The sequence below is a fragment of the Colobus angolensis genome, unplaced genomic scaffold, assembly GCF_000951035.1.
Source record: "Colobus angolensis palliatus isolate OR3802 unplaced genomic scaffold, Cang.pa_1.0 Scaffold315, whole genome shotgun sequence".
Classification (NCBI taxonomy): Eukaryota; Metazoa; Chordata; class Mammalia; order Primates; family Cercopithecidae; genus Colobus; species Colobus angolensis.
The window spans coordinates 1,340,515-1,363,288 of NW_012116433.1; the positions used below are offsets into that span (position 1 = coordinate 1,340,515).

At 37.8% G+C, this 22,774-nt stretch overlaps 1 protein-coding gene and 1 pseudogene across 2 annotated transcripts in view; one reads left to right on the top strand and one right to left on the bottom strand.

The window, feature by feature from the left end:
- Positions 1-2,382, top strand: part of LOC105518252 — a 5,680-nt pseudogene extending 3,298 nt beyond the window's left edge.
- Positions 1-22,774, bottom strand: part of ACBD6 (acyl-CoA binding domain containing 6) — a 204,442-nt gene that overhangs the window by 137,645 nt on the left and 44,023 nt on the right. The gene's annotated exons all lie outside the window — the stretch shown is intronic.

Sequence of the window (22,774 nt, forward strand, 5' to 3'; positions counted from 1 at the left end):
TCTCCTGCCTCAGCCTCCTGAGTAGCTGGGATTACAGGCGCCTGCCACCATGCCCACCTAATTTTTGTATTTTTAGTAGAGACGGGGTTTCACTGTGTGAGCCAGGATGGGATAGTCTCGATCTCCTGACCTCGTGATCCGCCCGCCTCGGCCTCCCAAAGTGCTGGGATTACAGGCTTGAGCCACCGCGCCCGGCCCCTCTCCTGCCCTCCTTTTACCTGCCCCAAGTTACACTTTCTGATTGTGGGTCACAATCCCCAGAGAGAGTCCTGCCCTATACCCTAGGGGAAGGAATACTGACATCATGAAACCCAAGAGGAATGGGTGCTGGGAGCTTGGGGATAGAGGAATACATGGAGGTCCCTGGAGGGTGGCATGCCCAGAGAGAGGTCATGAAAGCTCCATGTCCCCTCCTCCATGCCTCACCCCACACATCTCCTTGTAATCCAAAAATAAAATTCTAAGCCCTACGACCAACTGGATGAACCCCTCCTCTCAGCTAAGGTTTCTCCAAAGAAACCTGAAAAACTAGTTCAGGCCATGATGGGAAGTCGGGGTCTGGACATGCCTCATTATACTTTCCTCCCTTTGGTATTCAGGAACAACTGACCAGCATTAACATTAAAACAAAGATCTTACAACTGACAAAAAAGACTCTTTGTATCAATAAGATATCAATTCCAATCCGACTCCAGCACAGCATCACATGACAGAAAGCGGGCCCTGGATGAAATCAAAATATTTTACCCCAAAATATATTTGACATATTTTGAAAAGGCCCTGCAAAGCCATCTCTTAAAAGGGAAATTTTACATTATGTAAAGAATCCTCTTTCCTTTCCAGGCCTTTTTCTGATCCTAAAGAGATTAGCTGAGAGATCTGAAGAATCTTTTAAGGATCTGAAAAGGAAACAATTGTCATCTATTGCATCTAACAGTGGCCACCTGTGAGACTTCATCTATATAGTAAGAACCTTGGTCTCCACAAACCCTTAACTCAGATATTCCTTTCTATTGATTCCAAGCTTTTAGATAACAACTTAACTCTCAACCAACTGCCAATTAGAAAATCTTTGAATCCACCTATGACCTACATATAAGTCCCTGCTTCGAGTTGTCCTGCCTTTCCAGACCAAACAAATGTATACCTCACATGTACTAATAAACCAGGAATAGAATAAAACTACCTCAACAGGCCATAGCTGCCACTGAGCCTGCCACCAATGCCTCTAAGCAGAAGGTGGCTGTGGCACCCACAAATGCCAATCTTGGCAAAACTGAAAGGGATATCTTCACCAAGGTTTATGGATTTGGCTTAATAAAGCTTGATTTGAAAGCAAAATCTGAGAATGAAATGGAATTTACAAGCTCAGCCTCAGCCAACACTGAGACCACCAGTGACGGGCAGTCTAGAAACCAAGTACAGGTGGACTGAGTACGGCCTGACGTTTACGGAGAAATGGAACACCAACAATACACTAGGCACCGAGAGTACCGTGGAGGTTCAGTTTGCACGTGGACTGAAGCTTACCTTTGATTCATCCTTCTCACCTAACACTGGGGGAAAAAAAATGCTACAATCAACACAGGGTACAAGCGGAAGCACATTAACCTGGGCATTGCTTAGGCCTTCCATCTGGGTGCTCTGGTGCTAGGTTACGAGGCCTGGCTGGCCGGCTACCAGATGAATTTTTTTTTTTTTTTTTTTTGAGATGGGAGTCTCACTCTGTCACCCAGGTTGGACTGCAGTGGCACGATCTCGGCTCACTGCAAGCTCTGCCTCCCGGGTTGACACTGTTCTTCCTGCCTCGGCCTCCCTAGTAACTGGGACTACAGGCACCCACCACCACACTTGGCTAATTTTTTTTTTTTTTTAATTTTTAGTAGAGACACGGTTTCACCATGTTAGACAGGATGGTCACGATCTCCTGACCTCATGATCCGCCCGCCTCAGCCTCCCAAGTGCTGGGATTACAGGCGTGAGCGCACGGCCCAGATGAATTTTGAGACTGCAAAGTCCCAAGTGAACCAGAGCAACTTTGCAGTTGGCTACAAGACTGATGAATTCCAGCTTCACACTAATGTGAATGACGGGACAGAGTTTGGCAGCTCTGTTTACCAGAAGGTGAACAAGTTGGAGACCGCTGTCAATCTCACCTGGACAGCAGGAAACAGTAACATACACTTCAGAATAGCAGCCAAGTATCACACTGACCCTGACACCTGCTTCTCAGCTAAAGTGAGTAACGCCAGCCAGACAGGTTTAGGATACACTCAGACCCTAAAGCCAGGTATCAAATTGACACTGTCAGCTCTTCTGGATGGCAAGTACGTCAATGCTGGTGGCCACAAGCTTGGTTTAGGCCTGGAATTTCAAGCATAAATGAATACTGTACAATTGTTTAACTTTAAACATTCTGCAACATAGCTACCTTCAGAATTTACTGTATCTTTTAATGTTGGATGTCTCGAATGCAAGTATTGCTAAATATGTTAGACCTCCAGGTTAAAGATGATTCAGCTTTAAGATGCTACCCTTTTAGAGGTACAGAAGAAACCCATTTCCAAAAAAGGTCCTTTCAGTGGTAGACTTGGGGGTAACTTGGTGGCCCCTTTGAGATACCAGGTTTCTTTTTTATCTAGAAATGGCTGCAAGTGGAAGCTGATAATATGTAGGTACTTTGTAAATTTTATTGAGTAAATGAAACTGTGATTTCCTGAGAATCAAACCTTGGTTTCCTAACCCTAATTGATGAGAGGCTCACTGCTTGATGGTGTGTACAAACTCACCCGACTGGGATTTTTTTAGACAGATCTTCATGACCTGTTCCCAGCCCAGTTCATCATCACCTCTTTTATACCAAAACGTCTGCAGGGTGGTGTGGTCACTGTTTCTTTTGTGCCATTTTGGGGTGGAGAGGGTGGATGTGATAAAGCCAGTAATTCAGGACTTATTCCTTCTTGCGTTGTTTTTTTGCCCTTGCACCAGAGTATGAAATAGCTTTCAGGAGCTCCAGCTATAAGCTTGAAAGTGTCTGTGTGACTGTAATCACATGGTGACAATACTCAGAATCTAAATTGGACTTCTGTTGTATTCTCACCACTCAATTTGTTTTTTAGCAGTTTAATGGGTACATTTTAGAGTCTTCCATTTTGTGTGGAGTTAGATCCTCCCCTTCAAATGCTGTAATTAGTATCACTTAAAAAAACTTGAGTAAAATACTGAAACCTCAAAAACAAAAACAAAACTACCTCAACATAATGAAGGCCATATATGGAAAGGCCACACTCAGTGGTGAAAAACTGAAAGTTTTCCTTCTAAGATCAGGAACAAGGCAAGGATATCTATTCTCATCACTTCTATTCAAGATGGTATCCAGGCCAATGTTAATGCCATCATATCTCCCTAAAGGTTATAAAGTCAGTCTGTAACCCCATCAACTTGGGTACAAGTTCTCAAGACCTCCTGAGGCTGTGTCATGGGTCATGGTCTTCATATTTGGCTCAGAATAAATCTCTTCAAATACTTTACAGTTTGGCTTTTTTTCCTCAACATCTTCATCTGTATCCTTTGTAACATCCTTTATAATAAACTGGCAAATGTGTTTCCCTGAGTTCTGTGAGTAGCGTTAATTATATGCTACTTCCCCTAGCACAAAACATAAGATTTTTCTTGAATCTTTACCGTAATGTGATTCTGGGAGGTAAGACCTACCAAAGTGGAAGGCCCTACTAAGACTGTGGAGGGGCTGGGGGTGGTGGCTCGCGCCTGTAATTCCAGCACTTTGTGAGGCCGAGGTGGGCGGATTACGAGGTCAGAAGATTGAGATCATCCTCATCCTGGCTAACACGGTGAAACCCCACCTGTACTAAAAATACAAAAAAAAAATTAACTGGGTGTAGCGGTGGGCGCTGTAGTCCCAGTTACGCGGGAGGCTGAGGCAGGAGAATGGTGTGAACCCGGGAGGCAGAACTTGCAGTGAGCCGAGATCGGGCCACTGCACTCCAGCCTGGGCGACACAGAGAGACTCCATCTCAAAAGAAAAAAAAACAACAACAAAAAGAAATACTGGGGAGGAGTTTTTGACTCCCTAGTAAACACTCAGCCTCCAGCAATTCATCCATTACCAATGAATTGTTTCTACCAGTTTATGGCCCAAGCATCTTCTGTTATCTTGGTTATGATTCTCTGCATTCACCTGTCTCTCTAGTTTAGGGGATGGCAGTTTGAAATGGTACCTCAAATCTCTGATGGATCTAGAACAATCTTGGATTTTCAGTTTGGTCAGATTACTGTTACTGTTAAGGACAGGAGTGATAACTTGCATGTTCTTCACATGTTGAGGCTAAAACTGGAAGTTCAGTGATCTTTTAAAGAGATTTAAAAATTTTAGCCGGGCGCGGTGGCTCAAGCCTGTAATCCCAGCACTTTGGGAGGCCGAGACGGGCGGATCACGAGGTCAGGAGATCGAGACCATCTACTAAAAATACAAAAAACTAGCCGGGCGAGGTGGCGGGCGCCTGTAGTCCCAGCTACTCCGGAAGCTGAGGCAGGAGAATGGCGTAAGCCTGGGAGGCGGAGCTTGCAGTGAGCTGAGATCCGGCCACTGCACTCCAGCCCGGGCGACAGAGCAAGACTCCATCTCAAAAAAAAAAAAAAAAAAAATACATTCACAATATTGTGCAACCTGCTCCATCTAGTTCCACAACATATTTGTCATTTCCCCCAAAAAGCCTTGAACCCACTAAGTAGTCACTCCTCATTCCCCCATCCCCCAAACCTTTAGCCTTGAACCCACTAAGCAGTCACTCCCCATTCCCCTCTCCCCCAAAACATTGGCAACCATCGATCTGCTTTCTGTCTCTATGGATTTAACCATTCTGGATATTTCATATAAATTGAATCATACACTATGTAATCTTTTATGTCTGCCCTCTTTCACTTGGTTTAATGTTTTCAAGGCTCATCTATATTATAGCATGTATTGGTTCTTCATTCCTTTTTATGATTAATAGTCTATTTTATGTATATTCCAATACCAAATTTTCCTTATCCACTCATCAGTTAATGGACATTTGGGTTGTTTGCACGTTTGGCTATTGCGAATAGTCCTGCTATGATCATTTGTATACAGGTATTTGAGTACCAAATTACCCAGCAATTCCACTCCTGTATATACCCAAAAAAACTGGTAATTCTATTTTTAACTTTTTGAGGAATCACCAAACTGTCTTTCATGGCAGCTGCACCATTGTACAGTCCTAGCAGCAATCTAAGACAGTTTCAATGTCTCTACATCCCTGCCAAAACTTGTTATTATCTTTTTTGTGTGTGGACAACCTACTGGGTATGAAGCAGTATTTTGTTGTGGCTTGAAATACCATACTCGACTTTCAAAATCACAATGAAATACCACTCAAAAGACTAACTCAGGTTGTTATACACCATTCTCTTTTGAGAAATGTCTATTTAAGTTCTTTGACAATTTGTTAGTTGGGTTGTCTTTCTGTTGTTGAGTTGTAAGAGTTACTTACATATTTTGAATAGCAGACCCTTATTCAATATATGATTTGCAAAAATTTCCTGTTTTACTTTCTTGGTAGTGTCCTTTGAAGCACAGAAGTTTTTAACATTGATGAAGTCCTATTTACTTATCTTTTCTTTTGTTGCTTGAGCTTTTCCTGCCTTATGTAAGAATCCATGGCCAAATCCAAGATTATTAAGACACACCTCTATGTTTTATTCAAAGACTCAGAGTTTTTTTTTTTAGACTGAGTCCTGCTCTATCACCCGGGCTAGAGTACAGTGGCACAATCTCAGCTCACTGCAACCTCCACCTCCCGGGTTCAAGCAACTCTCCTGCCTCAGCCTCCTGAGTAGCTGGGATTACAGGCGCCTGCCACCATGCCCACCTAATTTTTGTATTTTTAGTAGAGATAGGGTTTCATCATGTTGTCCAGGCTGGTCTCGAACTCCTGACCTCAGATGATTCACCCACCTTGGTGTCCCAAAGTGCTAGGATTACAGGCATGAGCCAAAGCACCCGGCCAAGACTCAGAGTTTTAACTCAGTTAGGTCATTGATCCATTTTTAGTTAATCTTTGTATATATGTCAAGATAGGAATGTACCTTCATTCTTTTGCATATGGATATCCAGCTGTTCCAGGATCATTTGTTGAAGAGATTATTTTCTTCCCCATTGAATGGTCCTGTTGAAAATCAACTGACCTTAAACTTGAGAGTTCATTTCTGCACTCTCAATTCTTTTCCATATGCCTATCATTTTCCAGTACCATACTGTTGTAATTACTGTAGCTTTATAGTAAATTTTGAAGTTGCAAAGTTTGAATCCTCTAGTTTTGCTCTTTTCAATACTTTTGACTATTTGGGGCCCTTTGCAATTCCATATAAATCAGATTGACTTGGACAGTGCTGCCATCTAAATAAAATTAAATCTTCCAATCCATGAACACAATATGAATTTCCATTAACTTAGGTCTTCTTTAATTTCTTTCAGCAATATAGTTTTCAGTATAAAATCTTTCACATCCTTGGTTAAAATTCCCAGGGTTTTTTCTTCTTCTGAAGGCTACTGTAAATGGAATATTTTTGTTTGTTTCCATTTCAGAGTATCCGCTGACGGTCTAAAGAACACAGTGATTTTTGCATGCTGATCTTATGATCTTATATCTTGCAAGTTTGCTGAATTAATATCTTAACTCTAGCAGTGTCTTTGTGGATTCCCTGGATTTTCTATATACTGTATAGGATCATGTCACTGATAAACATTTTTATTTCCTCCTTTCCAATTTGGATGCTGTTTCTTTATTTTTCTTGTCTAATTGCTCTGGCTAGAATTTATGTATACAATGTTGAACAGGAGTGGTGAAAGCAAACATCCTTGTCTTATTCCTGATCTACCTCTGGGTTTTTCATAAATACCTATTATGTTAAGTAAAGTTTACCTTCATTTTTGAAAGCTATTATATCTTAACTGAGTAGAGAATTACAGGTTGATCATCTTTTCCTTTTGTTGTCAACCTATTGACTTCAGACTTCTGAAAAGTCTGCTGTAGTTCTACCTTTGTTTATCTTTATGTTTTCTGTCTGCTTTTTTCTCTTTTTCACTGGCTTTCAACAGTTTGATATGTATTGTATGGCTTCATTACATTTCTTCCGCACAGGGTTCATCGAGCTTCTTGGATCTATGGGTTTATGGAAGTGACTCTCAACTGGGGACAGTTTTTTTTTTTTGCCATCTCCATCCACAGATATTTGGCATGTCTGGGGCAATTTTTTAGCTGTCACACTATGCAATGCTATTGACATCTAGTGAATAGAGACCAGAGTTGCTGCTTAATGTCCCACAATGTACAGGATACCCTCCATAATGAAGAGTTTTCTGGCCCAGAATATCAATGGGGCAAAGATTGAAAAACTGTGGTTTACAGTTTATCAACTGTTTGAAATTTCAGTCATTATTAACTAAATTTTGCTTCTGTCTTCTCTCACATTTTTTCTCCTTTCTGGGTCTCCAATTACAAAAATGCTACATTGCTTTATATTTTCCCACAGCTCATTGAAGTTCTGTTCTTTTTTTGTTCAGTCTTTTTATGCTCTGTGCTTCATTTTGATTAGTTTCACTTGCTCCATTTTCGAGCTTCAAGTTCACTGATCTTATGTAATGTCTAATGTGCTGTTAATCATATCCAGTATTTTTTTTACTTCAGATATATTTTTCCATATCTAAAAGTTCCATTTGGATATTTTTGTATCCTCCATTTCTCTCTACATATGTTTTCCTCTACTTTCTTGAATATATAGTATATGTTTGTAAAATAAGTGTTTTCATGTCCTTGTCTCTTATTGTATCATCTTTATCATTTCCACCATCTACTTTTATTGACAGGTTTTTCTCCTGGGTCATATTTTCCTGCCCCCTCCTTTTTTTTTTTTTTTCTTTTTGGCAAGTTTTAAAGACTTTTACTGTAAGCAAGGCATTGTAATAAATTTCACATTCTTGCTTGCTGGATTTTGTTGTGTTCCTTTAAATTATGTTGGACTTTGTTTTGGCATGCATTAAGTTACCTGGAATCAGTCTGATCCTTTTGAGGCTCAATTTTAAGCAGTGCTAAGGCAAGGACAAAGTAGCCTTTGATATAGCATTTAATTTAGCACAGCTACTGAAGTGAAACCCTTCTGAGGCCTGTACCATATACCCCACATATTACATTTTCATTCTACTCCTAACCTGGTAGGAAACAAAATATTCTCAGTCCTATGTCAGCTCCAGAAATTGGCCTACTGCTTTCTTACGTTTCTTTCCCCGGCCTCTTATACATGCATAGATTAGTGTTCAGCCAAAGGGACCCCTCTGCAGATCTCTGGAACTGTCAATAAAGGATCATCCTCTCTGGTATTCTGCCCTGCAAATTCTAGTTCAAACTGGTGAGACTGCCAGGCCATTTTGGGTTCTCCCTCCTTGCAGCCTGGAAAATGCTGCCAGGTAATAAATAAATGAATGCACCTGTAAGGCACAGCTTGTTTTGTTGTTTTTTAGATGAAGTCTCACTCTGTCGCCCAGGCTGGAGTGCAGTGGCGCAATCTTGGCTCCCTGAAAGCTCCGCCTCCTGGGTTCATGCCATTCTCCCACCTCAGCCGGGACAACAGGCGTCCGCCACCATGTCTGGCTAATTTTGTGTGGGTGTGTGTGTTTTTAGTAGAGAGGGGGTTTCACCGTGTTAGTCAGGATGGTCTTGATCTCCTGACCTCGTGATCTGCCTGCCTCGGCCTCCCAAAGTGCTGGGACTACAGGCGTGAGCCACCGTGCCCGGCAGTTTCCCTTCTTTTGGAACTTTACACTACCTATAATACAATGTCTGAAGATTACTGTCTCATCCAGTAATTTTAGCCAAGCGTCTGGCTTTCTTCTTGTTTCTGGCAAAAGGGTAAATCTCGTCCCTGTTACTCCACCATTCCCAGGAACATAAGTCCTACAAACATTAATTTTAAACCCAGCATAATATTCCATGAGGTAATGTAATATAATTTACTTAACCATTATCTAACAGTTGTATATTAGGTTATTTTCACTTTTTCACTCATAAACAGACATAATGAATATTTTTAAATATAAGAAATAAAGTACTTTTAGGCCACTGCACTCCAGTCTGGGTGACAGAGTGAAATTCCATCTCTCAAAAAACAAAAAACAAAAAAAAAAAAGAAAGAAAGAAAGTACTTTTAATTAAAATCCTTAGAAAAAAAAAATGACCCCAAAATTTGATTATGGTATATTCTAAATACATTCCCCTTTCCTAGGATTAGTTCCTCCTTCTAATGCAACTGCACAAATACACATGTTAGAATGCTAGTCACAATGTTTTGTGGGGAAATAAAAAGATTATTATCTCAGCCAGAAATAATATTTTAAAAATAACTTGCCATTATCAGATTGAATCCAGAATAAAGATGCCAAAGATGCGTTAGTTTTCCTTTCTATACATTTCATCTACCAGAGTGGGTAAACTTTGGCTACTTTACCCTCTTGATTTCCACTCCAGTGAAATTTCTCTCATACAGGCTTAGAAGTTTATTCCATTTCTCTCTACTCAAAATCCATTAAGTCGCTTTTATGTTGCATCAGCAATTAAACAGAGCTCAATTTGGCAGCCAACAGGATAAAATTTGCCAATTCTTATATTGCCTGAGACTCTATTAGCTGAGAAACTAAAATCCTCCTTCACTCAAAAGGGAAAGGGTAAGTTGCTGGCTAAATCTTTATCACTTGATTCAGACTCCACCTTAGTCAGTTTTAGAGTCAAGATTTAAAGCCTTGTGAAACTTTTTCTTCTATTCCTAAGATTATTATTCCTAAGGCTAATCTTTGCAAAGAGGTTTCTTGCTTCTGTGTGCTACCTTTTTTGGATTTGTTTTACTGGTTTGTTTAATTCATATAAAGTCTAACTGTAGAACTCTGGGAAAATTAATCAACTTCTTTGCCTCAGTTTCCTCATTTGTAAAAATGGGAATAACAGTCCCTATTTCATACCTATTTATATGTATACATAAATAGAACAATATCAGTGCAAAGTGGCCATTTTGTAAGTGTTAGTTAATACAATAATTATTATTGCCCAAAACATAGCCATTTCTCCAAAGTAGAAGTGTTTCAGCAATATAGATACAAGATGTTGTGATATGGGGACTTAAAATATTGACCTATGGTCTTTACCTAATAGCACTAAACTTCTGATTCTTTTGATAATACAACAACAAATCCCCCAAACAAAACAATCGTAAAAACTCTAACATACCTCGTTATAAGAAAAAGAGAAAGAAAGCTAGTACTTAATGAATATCTTCCATGTGCTTATATTATCCAATTTCCACTTCAAAATGAGTCTATAAAGCTGGCATTATCACTGTATTTTATTTAATCTAAGATATCCTCAATTATAAGAAGCACCATTATTTTCTGTAATGTTCAGAAAGAAAAAACATAACCAATTAAATATAATACACTATCTAAGACTCACGAAGATTTCAAAAATGTTAAAAACTGAATAAATATCTGCCTTAGATTTGGCCAGGTGCAGTGGTTCATGCCTTTCATTCCAGTACTTTGAAAGGCTGAGGGAGGAGGATCACTTGAGCTCAAGAGTTCAAAACCAGCCTGGACAATATGGTGAGACCCTGTCTCTACAAAAGGGGAAAAAAAAAAAAAGATTTGATGAAATATAAGTAAATATTTATTTTACAGATTCAAAAACTGAAAAGAAGTGAAGTACCCAATGTCACATAAGTGGCAGAATTGGGATTCACAACAAGATCCTTTGATATTCCAAAGCCTGTGTTCTTTCTATTAAATTAAATTATATTACTTCTCCAAGCTATTTTGGAAACCATTATTACACACTGACAATATTCTAAATTAAAATTTTGTCTGTGTCTTAAGTGTACTTTTTTTGTGTGTTTTGTTTTGAGATGGGGTCTCATTCTGTCACCCAGGCTGCAGTGCAGTGGGTGATCTTGGCTCAATCAACTTCTGCCTCCCAGGCTCAAGGGATCCCCTCCCGCCTCAGCCTCCCAAGTAGCTGGGACCACAGGCAAGCGCCACCACTCCCAGATAATTTTTTTTTTTGTTTTGCATTTTTGGTAGAGATGGGGTTTTACCATGCTGCCCAGGCTGGTCTTGAACTCTTGGGCTCAAGCAATCTATCCACCTCAGCCTTCTTTTTTTTTTTTTTTTTTTCAGACGGAGTCTCGCTCTGTCGCCCAGGCTGGAGTGCAGTGGCCGGATCTCAGCTCACTGCAAGCTCCGCCTCCCAGGCTTACGCCATTCTCCTGCCTCAGCCTCCCGAGTAGCTGGGACTACAGGCGCCCGCCACCTCGCCCGGCTAGTTTTTTGTATTTTTTAGTAGAGACGGAGTTTCACCGGGTTAGCCAGGATGGTCTCGATCTCCTGACCTTGTGATCCGCCCGTCTCGGCCTCCCAAAGTGCTGGGATTACAGGCTTGAGCCACCGCGTCCGGCCTACCTCAGCCTTCTTAAGTGCTGAGATTACAGGTGTGAGCCACCACACCCCACCTTAAGTGTACTTTTTAAATGTTTACATAAAGTACTCCATTTATTCAAAGAGAAAACTTTAAAATAAACATTTGGAAGCAAAATTATTCTGATAAATTATGCACAATTTAGTCGACAGATTAATACTATCATTCTAAACCCTTAAAAGAGGAACACTTTTCTGATAATCCTTTTGAAATACTAAATTTTTTTTCCTGAAACATGAATAGCTATTCAGTTCAACATAGAAAAGTAACAATATTGATTTCATCTCATCTACCATTTGTCACACCGTTGAAAAGAAAACTTACCATGAAAATATTGTTAGTTGCTACTTATAACAGTAATATTTATATAATTTTTCAAGGGGAAATCCATAAACGTATGTTTTTAACTTGTTTCTCTTAAAATTACAAACACTCAGCAGTATTTTAAAAAATCATCTCCTAAAACCTTTAAAAAACAGACATTTAGCCAGGCGCAGTCTCATGTCTGTAATCCTAGCACTTTGGGAGGCAGAGGTGGGAGGATTACCTGAGGTTAGGAGTTTGAGACCAGCCTGGCCAACATGGTAAAACCCCATCTCTACTAAAAATGCAAAAATTAGCCAGGCATGGTTGTGCATGTCTGTAATCCCAGCTACTTGGGAGGCTCAAGCAGAACTGCTTGAACCCAGGAGGGAGAGGTTGTAGTGAGCTGAGATCACCGCCAGCACTCCAGCCTGGGTGACAGAGTGAGATTCTGTCTCAAAACAAACAAAAAAACCCAGACATTTATAAAAATGCCAATTCTCTAGAAATGTTGCATAAATGCTTAAATTAGCATTGGAAAATAATTTTAAATAAAAGCAATGAGAACAGAAATGATATGAACAAGTATTTTATCCAATCCTCCAAATTTCAGCCTTTCCTAATATTTTTTGTACATATACTACATACACTAGCTAACACGTTTTAAAGATTAAAAGACTGAAGAATTTTTTTTTTTAACTAAACACTTTACACCACAAAAATATGAGATAATTTTTACACATAATTAATATGGTCAACAGAACTCCAAAGATTCCCTTATAGTGCACAAAGTAAATGTCATCACTTTGTAACAACAAACCAAAAACAGGAAATTGCTTTCTACCACCCCACAACAGAATTTAAGAATAAATATTATATTGCTCTTGTTGATTTCTTGGCTTTTGTCAATTGTCTTGGTTCCAGCACACTTTAAGGTGTAATATGTAAGTCATTTATATTTGTTAGTATTTTTACTCAATTTAATACTGTTTTAAAATGGCTATCATGGAAAATTACCTTCAGGTTATTATGACTAATTTTCTAGAAATGTAACGCTGATCAAAATTTAAATTTTCTTTAGAAAATTATCCTAAATACAGTATTTATCATAGCTGTTCAGAAATTATAACTTTTCTTAGATTTTAAACACCAAAGGAAATCACAAAACATCAAAAGATTCAAATATTAAAACCAGCATTTCTGTAATAATGTCTCAAAAATAAACAGGAAAAGAAGGAACTGTATTTTAATTAAGCAAAACAAAGGGTTAATATTTCTATAATATATCCAAATGACCTCATGTGTTAAAAAAAAAAAAAAAATTTAAGACCCAATGGATAAACAGACCATGATTATAAGTAGACAACAGTTAGATACTTGAAGTTACCCACAGGTTTAGGGTTCTACTCACATACACCAATACTTGGGAAAATGTTTAACATCTCTTAATAATTTGCAAAATGCAAATTAAAGCAATAATGAACAATGAATTTTTAACTAGTTATATTAGAATAAATAAGGTAGTAAAATTACAGCGAAACAGGTACTAATAAGTGAATGGCCCTAATGGCCTTGTAAAATGATATTAGTCTTTTGGAAAGTATATGGCAATCCTACCAAGACCCATAAAAATATTAAGCACATATTAATTATTTTCACAATATAACTTCTGGATATTATAAGAAAAACATACAATCCTTAACTATTACAACTTGCTATGAGATTCAACAACAATCCTTTTTGTTGGTCATCTTTACCTAAATTTAATGTTTTTAAATTTTTAAGAGAGAAACATAGGTCAGGATAGATTTTTAGATCTCTATCTCCCTTTTCTATTGTTTTCATGAAGTGGTAAAAATGTTGGCCCCTAGGACACTTAGCTCTTGCCCCCTCTGGTTCTTCTTTTTCCTTTTGTCTTTATTGTCCTTGTTGTCCTTGTTTTATTGTACTTGTTGTCCTACTTGATTTTGATTAAATTCCCTGTGGACTGCTCTTAGTATGAAGCTTTATACTGGAAGAAAGTTTTGGCTAATTTTAGCTTAGAGCGCAGACAGCTCTAGAGAACCTTACCATGAACATCTTATACTCAGCCATGAATTGAAGTGCATAAAAACCCCTTTTAGCTTTACCTGTTGGCTATTTTAGAAATCTGCCATTCTCAGGACAGTAAGGTACTCTACTGCTTCCTTCTAAAGAGATGACATGCCAGTGTCACACAAATCTTTTTTTTTCTTTCATTTTTTAAAAAATACAAATTTGGCAGCTGTTGGCGGTTTGTCCCTATTTTCTCTAATCAATTAATTTTGTTACAGATACTGCTCAAGAGCTTTTGATTATGCTATCCTAGTTATTCTGTTAAGGAAACAGGACGATTCAAAAACTATGCTACAGCCACTACCATCTTCCCAGAATTCCAAATACCATAAATAATTTTCAATGTAACACATGAATAGGAATACACAAATAGATATGTATTGCTAAAGTAGGTATGTTTCCATTCCATTCTCTCTTTTCCATTATTTTTGCCTCCATGCAACTATCTTAGTTGCATGATTTCATGAAAGAGAGATTTAGAGACCGACAACACAAGTTCAGTAAACATCAGTTATTTGTGGCTTACCAAAGTATGAATACTATCTCAACATTTTAATTGCTTCCCAAATTGTGAATCCCAACTTCTAAAAGCAGAATTCTCAAAACCTTATGTCTTAGACTTCCTTGAAGCTATAATGTGCAGGCCCATTATCTACATTCCATCAACTAAATGTGCAAGCAAGCCATATGGATATAAAATGGAGCAACATATCACTGACTTACAACTCATAATTTTTATCTTTTTTTTTTGAGAGTTTCCTCTGTTACCCAGGCTGGAGTTCAGTGGTGTGATCTCAGCTCACTGTAACCTCCGCCACAGGTTCAAGTGATTCTCCTGCCTCAGCCTCCTGAGTGGCTGGGATTACAGGTGCCCGCCACCATGCCCGGCTAATTTTTGGATTTTCAGTAGCAACAGGGCTTCACCATGTTGGCCAGGCTGGTCTTGAACTCCTGACCTAAAGTGATCCGCCCGTCTCAGCCTCCCAAAGTGTGGGATTACAGCATGAGCCACTGCACCCGGCCCAACTCACACTTCCTAATTCACAGTCCAAAATTTGGTTGATGCGGTCCCATCAACAAAAGTAGTGTTAGTTATAAGCAAGATTTAAGTAATTAAATCAAATTTATATGAATCTATATGCTAAGTACATAGGAGAACATTAACTAATGCCATCAGAAATTCACATGTAGAAATCAATGTCATCATATTGATGGATAGCACATGAAATACACTATTGCTTTGTAATTACTACTATGAAGTCATCATGTACAAACTTGTGGGCTGAAAACATTGACCAAATATGCAAAAATTAAAATTGAGTTTGATATTTGCCATAGGCTTTTTGTAGATATTCTTTATCAGATTAAGAAACTTCCCTTCTATTAAAAGCTGTTAAGAGGTTTTTATCATGACTGACCACTGAGTTTTGTCAAATCTTTTTCCCCTCTGTTAAAATGATTATTTTTTTCTCTTTTTCTCTGTTAATATGACACATTACACTGCTTTTCCAAAATTAAACCATCCTTACATTCCTGGAATTAATCCTACTTCATCATGACATACTATTCTTTTTATATGTTGAGGAATTGGATTTGCTAAGGGTTTTTTCCCCACATATTTTAATGAGTAAATTGACCAACTAACCTCTTTTGTATCATTCTTTTTTTCTCACTTATTTTTCAAAGCAACTTCTACGAAGTGAATATTATTATCCATATCTGTTATTTATTGATAGGACAGTGCTATATAACAAATACCCCATAAATCTCAGTACATAAAACATTCACATTTATTTAGCTCATCAGTCTGTAGGGGTCTAGCTGATCTGGGCTGGACTGGGCTGATCTCAGTGGTCCAGTTCATAAATCTCTTTTTCTGTATCATTCTTACCAGACTCTAGTGTCAAGATTATTCTGGCCTTAAAGAAGAACTGAGAAGTGTTCCCTTTTTTTCCGTTTTTCAAAAGAGTTTGTATATGATTAGTGTTACTTCTTCTTTAAACAATTGGAAGAATGTACCAGTGAAGCTATCTGGAACTGATACTTTCCATGCAGAAATTTAAAATTAAAGATTCAATTTCTTTAATAGATACAGGACTATTCAGATTTTGTTTCCTATTCTGTCAGCTTTGGCAAATTGTATTTTATTGAGAAAAATTTTTTTGATTCTTTAAGATACATGGCGATGTCCCTTTTTCATTCTTGATATTGGTTTGTCTTTTTTTCTCTTCTTTATTGATCTTGCTAGGATTTTACTAATCTTTTCAAAGCATCAACTTTCAGCTTTGATGATTTTTCTCCAGTATACATCTGTTAACTATTTCATTGGCTTTTCTTATCTTTATATTTCCTTCTATTTCCTTTAAATTTGACTTTTTTTCTTTTTATAGCTTCTCGAGATGGACTCGACACATTACGTCCTCTAGGGAATTCCAAACTATTCAAGAAGAAACTTATTGAAGACAAATAACCAGAAATATTCTTTCCATGGATTCTCCAGCTCCTCACTTGAAAAAAGGAGAAATGTGTTCTTGTTTCATCGAACAAGAAGTTCTCAAATGGGAAAGAGAGGTTCAAAATGAAACTTTCCTTAGCTTGTAAGAAGTTTTTTCCTCTTATTTAGATACAAGCTAATAACATTTTATCTCAAGGATGCAATATGTAGGACATGAAGAGATAAATAATTTTCTCAGACAGTATATTTTAGATTCCCTACAATAACCAAAAAGCATCTTAGGGAACTATCTCTGGCCTTTTAAACATTGCAGAGTAACTTCAAGGAGGAATGAACAGGAATTTTTTCTTCCAGTTATCTGAGTAATTCATTCCCTTGCCAATTTAAAGTGCTTATTTAAATGTTTATCCTCTCAATACAGCCTACGCTAGTCACCCTATTTAAAATTATAAACCAATAATACCCCCTCATTCTACGCTCACAATCTCCCAGAACTTCCAGTGGTAGAATAAGCTCCATAAGGGTAAGAAATGTCTGCTTTTGCTTACTGATGTATCCTAGAGATAAACAGTGCCTGGCACATGGTAAGAACTTAATAATTATTTGCTTAATGTATGAATAAATGGATAAGAAAAATAAGGCATAACTTCAAATAAAGTGGGTTTTCATATGAAAGTAAAGTTTAAGAATGAATTTTAGAATAAGACAGATTGTGTTCAAACCTGCCTCTGCCACTTATTAGCTGTTTAACTTAAGACCAAATTATTAGCTTTCCTAAGGTTTGGTTTTCTTATGCAGAAAATGCAGATAATTATAGTATCTGCTTTATAGGGTCATGGTGAGGACTAAATAGAATAATGTATCTCACATACTTAGCACAGTGCACGGCACATAGTAAGAATGCTGTATGTAACCTAATGATTATTTTTATTATTACTGAGTGCCTTAGTGAAAGGCATGTATAAATGGATCCATATCAATCTCCACTAAAGTTTCTAGTGGCAACGTCAGTCTCTGACACTGTTCTATAGACCGACTCAAGGTACAAAAAATCACGCTAATCTGCTACTATAAAGACACATGCACACGTATGCTTATTGTGGCACTATTCACAATAGGAAAAACTTAGAACCAACCCAAATGTTCATCAATGATAGATTAAGAAAATGTGGCACATATACACCATGGAATACTATGCAACCATAAAAAAGGAAGAGTTCATGTCCTTTGTAGGGACATGAATGAAGCTGGAAACCATCATCACAAGGACAGAAAACCAAACACTGCATGTTCTCACTCATAGGTGGGAACTGAACAATGAGAACACTTGGACACAGGGCGGGGAACATCACACACGGGCCTGTCATAGGGTGGGGGAGAGGAGGAGAGATAGCATTAGGAGAAATACCTAATATAAATGACAAGTTAATAGGTGCAGCAAACCAACAAGGCACATGTATACCTATGTAACAAACCTGCACGTTGTGCACATGTACCCTAGAACTTAAATTTAAAAAAAAAAAAAACAAACTTAAAAAAAGTATGCTAATCTAATTTCCAGATGACAGGGTCAATGAAAGACAGCTCACACACTAGATGTCACATTCAGAATCCCCCCACCCAAAAGTCTTAAATGTGGGAATAAGATGTTGGATAAAATAAAATGAAATTTAATATGGGTACACATAAGTACTGACCTTAATACAGAACACACATTGCATAACAGAATGCATAAAAAAGACAGGATTTTAGGTCACTGAAAGTTAAAGAAGAATTAACATTGTAATGTGGTTGCAAGAAGTGTTAAGGTAATTTTAAGCCACAATCAGTGCAAGTATAGTGTTCCAAAGAGAGAAAACTTCTATTCGGCAGTAGTCACACTACGTCTAAAATAGTCTGTTCAATTCCAAAGGCCATACTCTAAAAGAGGTGTTGAGAAACTGAAATTTGTTCACACAAGAATGACTGGGAAGGTAGTGGGACTTGATAATGAAGAAGATGAAGGACAATTTTAGAAATTATAAATATTTGGCCTGAAGATGAGGAGACTTAAAAGCTGTCATAAAACTTCTGAAAGACTCGGCCGGGCGCGGTGGCCCACGCCTGTAATTCCAGCACTTTAGGAGGCCGAAGCGGGTAGATCACAAGGTCAGGAGATCGAGACCATCCTGGCTGGCTAACACGGTGAAACCCCATCTCTACTAAAAAATAGAAAAAAATTAGCCGGGCGTAGTGGCAGGCACCTGTAGGCTGAGGCAGGAGAATGGCATGAACCCAGGAGGCAGAGCTTGCAGTGAGCTGAGATTGTGCCACTGCGCACCAGCCAGGGCAACAGAGTGAGACTCCAAACCAAAAACAAAAACAAAAACAAACAAACAAAAAACTTATGAAAGACTCTTATGTAAAGAATCAAACAGTCTATGTGGGCCTAAAAAGCAAAAATATAACAGATTAGAAAACAACAACAGTACCAAAACAGTGAAATAAATTTTGGCTTAATATAAAAAGAAGCTTCTAACAACTGGAGTTCTTCAAAAATTGGGCCAATTTCTTCACAAATAGTAAATTTCCCATCATTAGGACTCTTCCAATAGAAGCTAAAAGACTTATGCTAGAATCATCTAGAGAAAGAAAATTAGTCTAAATAACCAACAAATTCATTCTAATAATGAGATTACAAGCTTACAACAAAAGAAGAAAGAGAAATATAACTTAAAAAAGATACACAAATGGTCAATGTGTACATTAAAAGGTGGTCAATATCATCAGTCATCAGGGAAATGTGAATTGAAATCACAGTAAGATACCACTTCACACCCACTAGGATGGCTATAATCAAAAAGACAGAAAACAAATTAGAACCCTCATACACTGTTGACAGGACTGTAAAATGTTGTAGCCATTTTAGAAGACAGTCCAATGGTTCTTCAAAGTTAAACACAGAAGTACCATTTGATCCAGCAATTCCGCTCCTGGATATATGTCCATTAGAAATAAAGATGTATGTACACACAAAAACTTGCACACAAATGTTCACAGCAACATTATTCAAAATAGCCAAAAGGTGGAAAGAACCCAAATGTTCAAAAAAAGATGAATGGAAAAACAAAATGTGGCATATCCATACAATAGAATATTATTCATCCATAAAAAGGAATGAAGTATTGACACACGCTACAATGTCAAAGAATACCCTGAAAACATACTAATAAAAAAAGTCAGTCACAAAAGACTACATGTTATATTATTCCATTTGAAACCAGAATAGGCAAATCTATAGAAAGAGAAACTACATTAATGGTTGCTTAGGGCTGAGGGAAATGAGATTGAAACTAAGAGCTAAAGGGTATGGAGTTTCTTTTTGAAGGGATGAAAATGTTCTAAGATGAATTGTAATGATGGTTGAACAACTTCATGAATATACTAAAAACCACTGAATTGTACACTTAAATGGGAGAACATAGTGGGTGAATTTTAATGTGTTAATTTAAAAAGCAGAGAAAAATGAAAAAATGTGCTCAGTAAACTACATTTAAAGAAACTAGGAAACACTATACTTTCAGGGATCATTTCTATCTGAACAACCTGCTCCTGAATGACTACTGTGTAAATAATGAAATTAAGGCAGAAATAGATAAGTTCTTTGAAATCAATGAGGACAAAGACACAACATACCAGAATCAAGAGGACACAGATAAAGCAGTGTTTAGAGGGAAATTTATACCACTAAATGCCCACAGGAGAAAGTGGGAAAGACCTAAAATCGACACCCTAACATCACAATTAAAACAACTACACGGGTGGCTCAGACCTGTAATCAATCCCAGCACTTTGGGAGGCCGACGTGGGTGAATCAAGAGGTCAGGAGACTGAGATCAGCCTGGCCAACATAGTGAAACCTCATCTCTACTAAAAATACAAAAATTAGCCGGGCATGGTGGCACGTGCCAGTAGTTCCAGCTACTCGGGAGGCTGAGGCAGGAGAATCACTTGAATCTAGGAGACAGAGGTTGTGGTGAGCCGAGATCATGCCACTCCACTCCAGCCTGGGCAACAGAGAGACTCCATCTCAAAAAAAAATTAGTAATAGTAATAATAATAATAAAAACAACTAGAGAAGCAAGAGCAAAGAAATTCAAAAGCTAGCAGAAGACAAGAAATAACTAAGATCAGAGCAGAACTGAAGGAGATAGAGACATGAAAAATCCTTCAAAAAAAATGAATACAGGAGCTGGTTTTTTGAAAAGATTAACAAAACAGATAGACTGCTAGCAAGACTAACAAAGAAGAAAAGAGAGAAGAATCAAATAGACGCAATAAAAAATGATAAAGGGGGTATCACCACTGATTCCATAGAACTACAACCTACTATCAGAGAATACTATAAACACCTCTACGCAAATAAACTAGAAAATCTAGAAGAAATGGATAAATTCCTGGACACTTATACCCTCCCAAGACTAAATCAGGAAGAAGTTGCATCCCTGAATAGACTAATAATAAGTTCTGAAATTGAGGCAGTAATTAATAGCCTACCAACCAAAAAAAGCCCAGAACCAGACAGATTCACAGCCGAAATCTACCAGAGGTACAAATAGGAGCTGGTACCACTCCTGAAACTATTCCAAACAACAGAAAAAGAGGGAAACCTCTGTAACTCATTTTATGAGGCCAGCATCATCCTGATACCAAAACCTGGCAGAGACACAACAAAAAAAGAGAATTTTAGACCAATATCCCTCATCAATATTGATGCAAAAATCCTCAGTAAAATACAGGCAAACCGAATCCAACAGCACATCAAAAAGCTTACCCACCACGATCAAGTTGGCTTCATCCCTGGGATGCAAGGCTGGCTCAACATACACAAATCAATAAATGCATTTCATCACATAAACAGAACAAATGACAAAAACCACATGATTATCTCAACAGATGCAAAAAAAAGACTTTCAATAAAATTCAACAGCCTTTCATGCTAAAAACTCTCAATAAACTAGGTATTGATGGAACGTATCTCAAAATAGTAAGAGCTATTTATTACAAACCCACAGTCAATATCATACTGAATGGGCAAAAGCTGGAAGCATTCCCTTTGAAAACTGGTACAAGACAAGGATGCCCTTTCTCACCACTCCTATTCAACATAGTAGTGGAAGTTCTGGCCAGGGCAATCAGGCAAGAGAAAGAAATAAAGGGTATTCAAATAGGAAGAAAGGAAGTCAAATTGTCTCTGTTTACAGATGGCATGATTGTATATTTAGAAAATCCCATCATCTCAGCCCCAAAACTCCTTAAACTGATAAGTAACTTCAGCAAAGTCTCAGAATAAAAACTCAATGTGCAAAAATCACAAGCATTCCTATACACCAATAATAGGCAGAGAGCCAAATCATGAGTGAACTCCCATTCACAATTGCTACAAAGAGAATAAAATACCTAGGAATCCAACTTATAAGAGATGTGAAGGACCACTTCAAGGAGAACTACAAACCACTGCTCAAGGAAATAAGAGTGGGCATAAACAAATAGAAAAACATTCCATGCTCATGGATAGGAAGAATCAATGTTGTGAAAAGTAATTTATAGATTCAATGCTATACCCATCAAGCTACCACTGACTTTCTTCAAAGAATTAGAAAAAACTACCTTAAATTTCATATAGAACGAAAAAAGAGCCCATATAGCCAAGAACAAAGCTGGAGGCATCACGCTACCTGACTTAAAACTATACTACAAGGCTACAGTAACCAAAACAGCATGGTACTGGTACCAAAACAGATATACAGACCAATGAAACAGAACAGATGCTTCAGAAATAACACCACATATCTACAGCCATCTGATCTTTGACAAACCAACAAAAAAAGCAATAGGGAAAGGATTCCCCATTTAATAAATGGTATTGGGAAAACTGGCTAGACATATGCAGAAAACTGAAACTGGACCCCTTCCTTACACCTTATACAAAAATTTACCCAAGATGGATTAAAGACAAATGTAAGACCTAAAACTATAAAAACCCTAGAAGAAAACCTAGCCAATACCACTCAGGACATAGGCATGGGAAAAGACTTTATGACTAAAACACCAAAAGCAATGGCAATAAAAACCAAAATTGACAAGTGGGATATAATTAAACTAAAGAGCTTCTGCACAGCAAAATAAACTATCATCAGAGTGAACAGGCAATCTACAAAATGGGAGAATAGTTTTGCAATCTATCCATCTGACAAAGGGCAAACATCCAGAATCTACAAGGAACTTGAACAGATTTACAAGAAAAAAAAAAAAAAAACATCAAAAAGTGGGTGAAGAATATGAACAAACACTTCTCAAAAGAAGACATTTATGTGGCCAACAAACA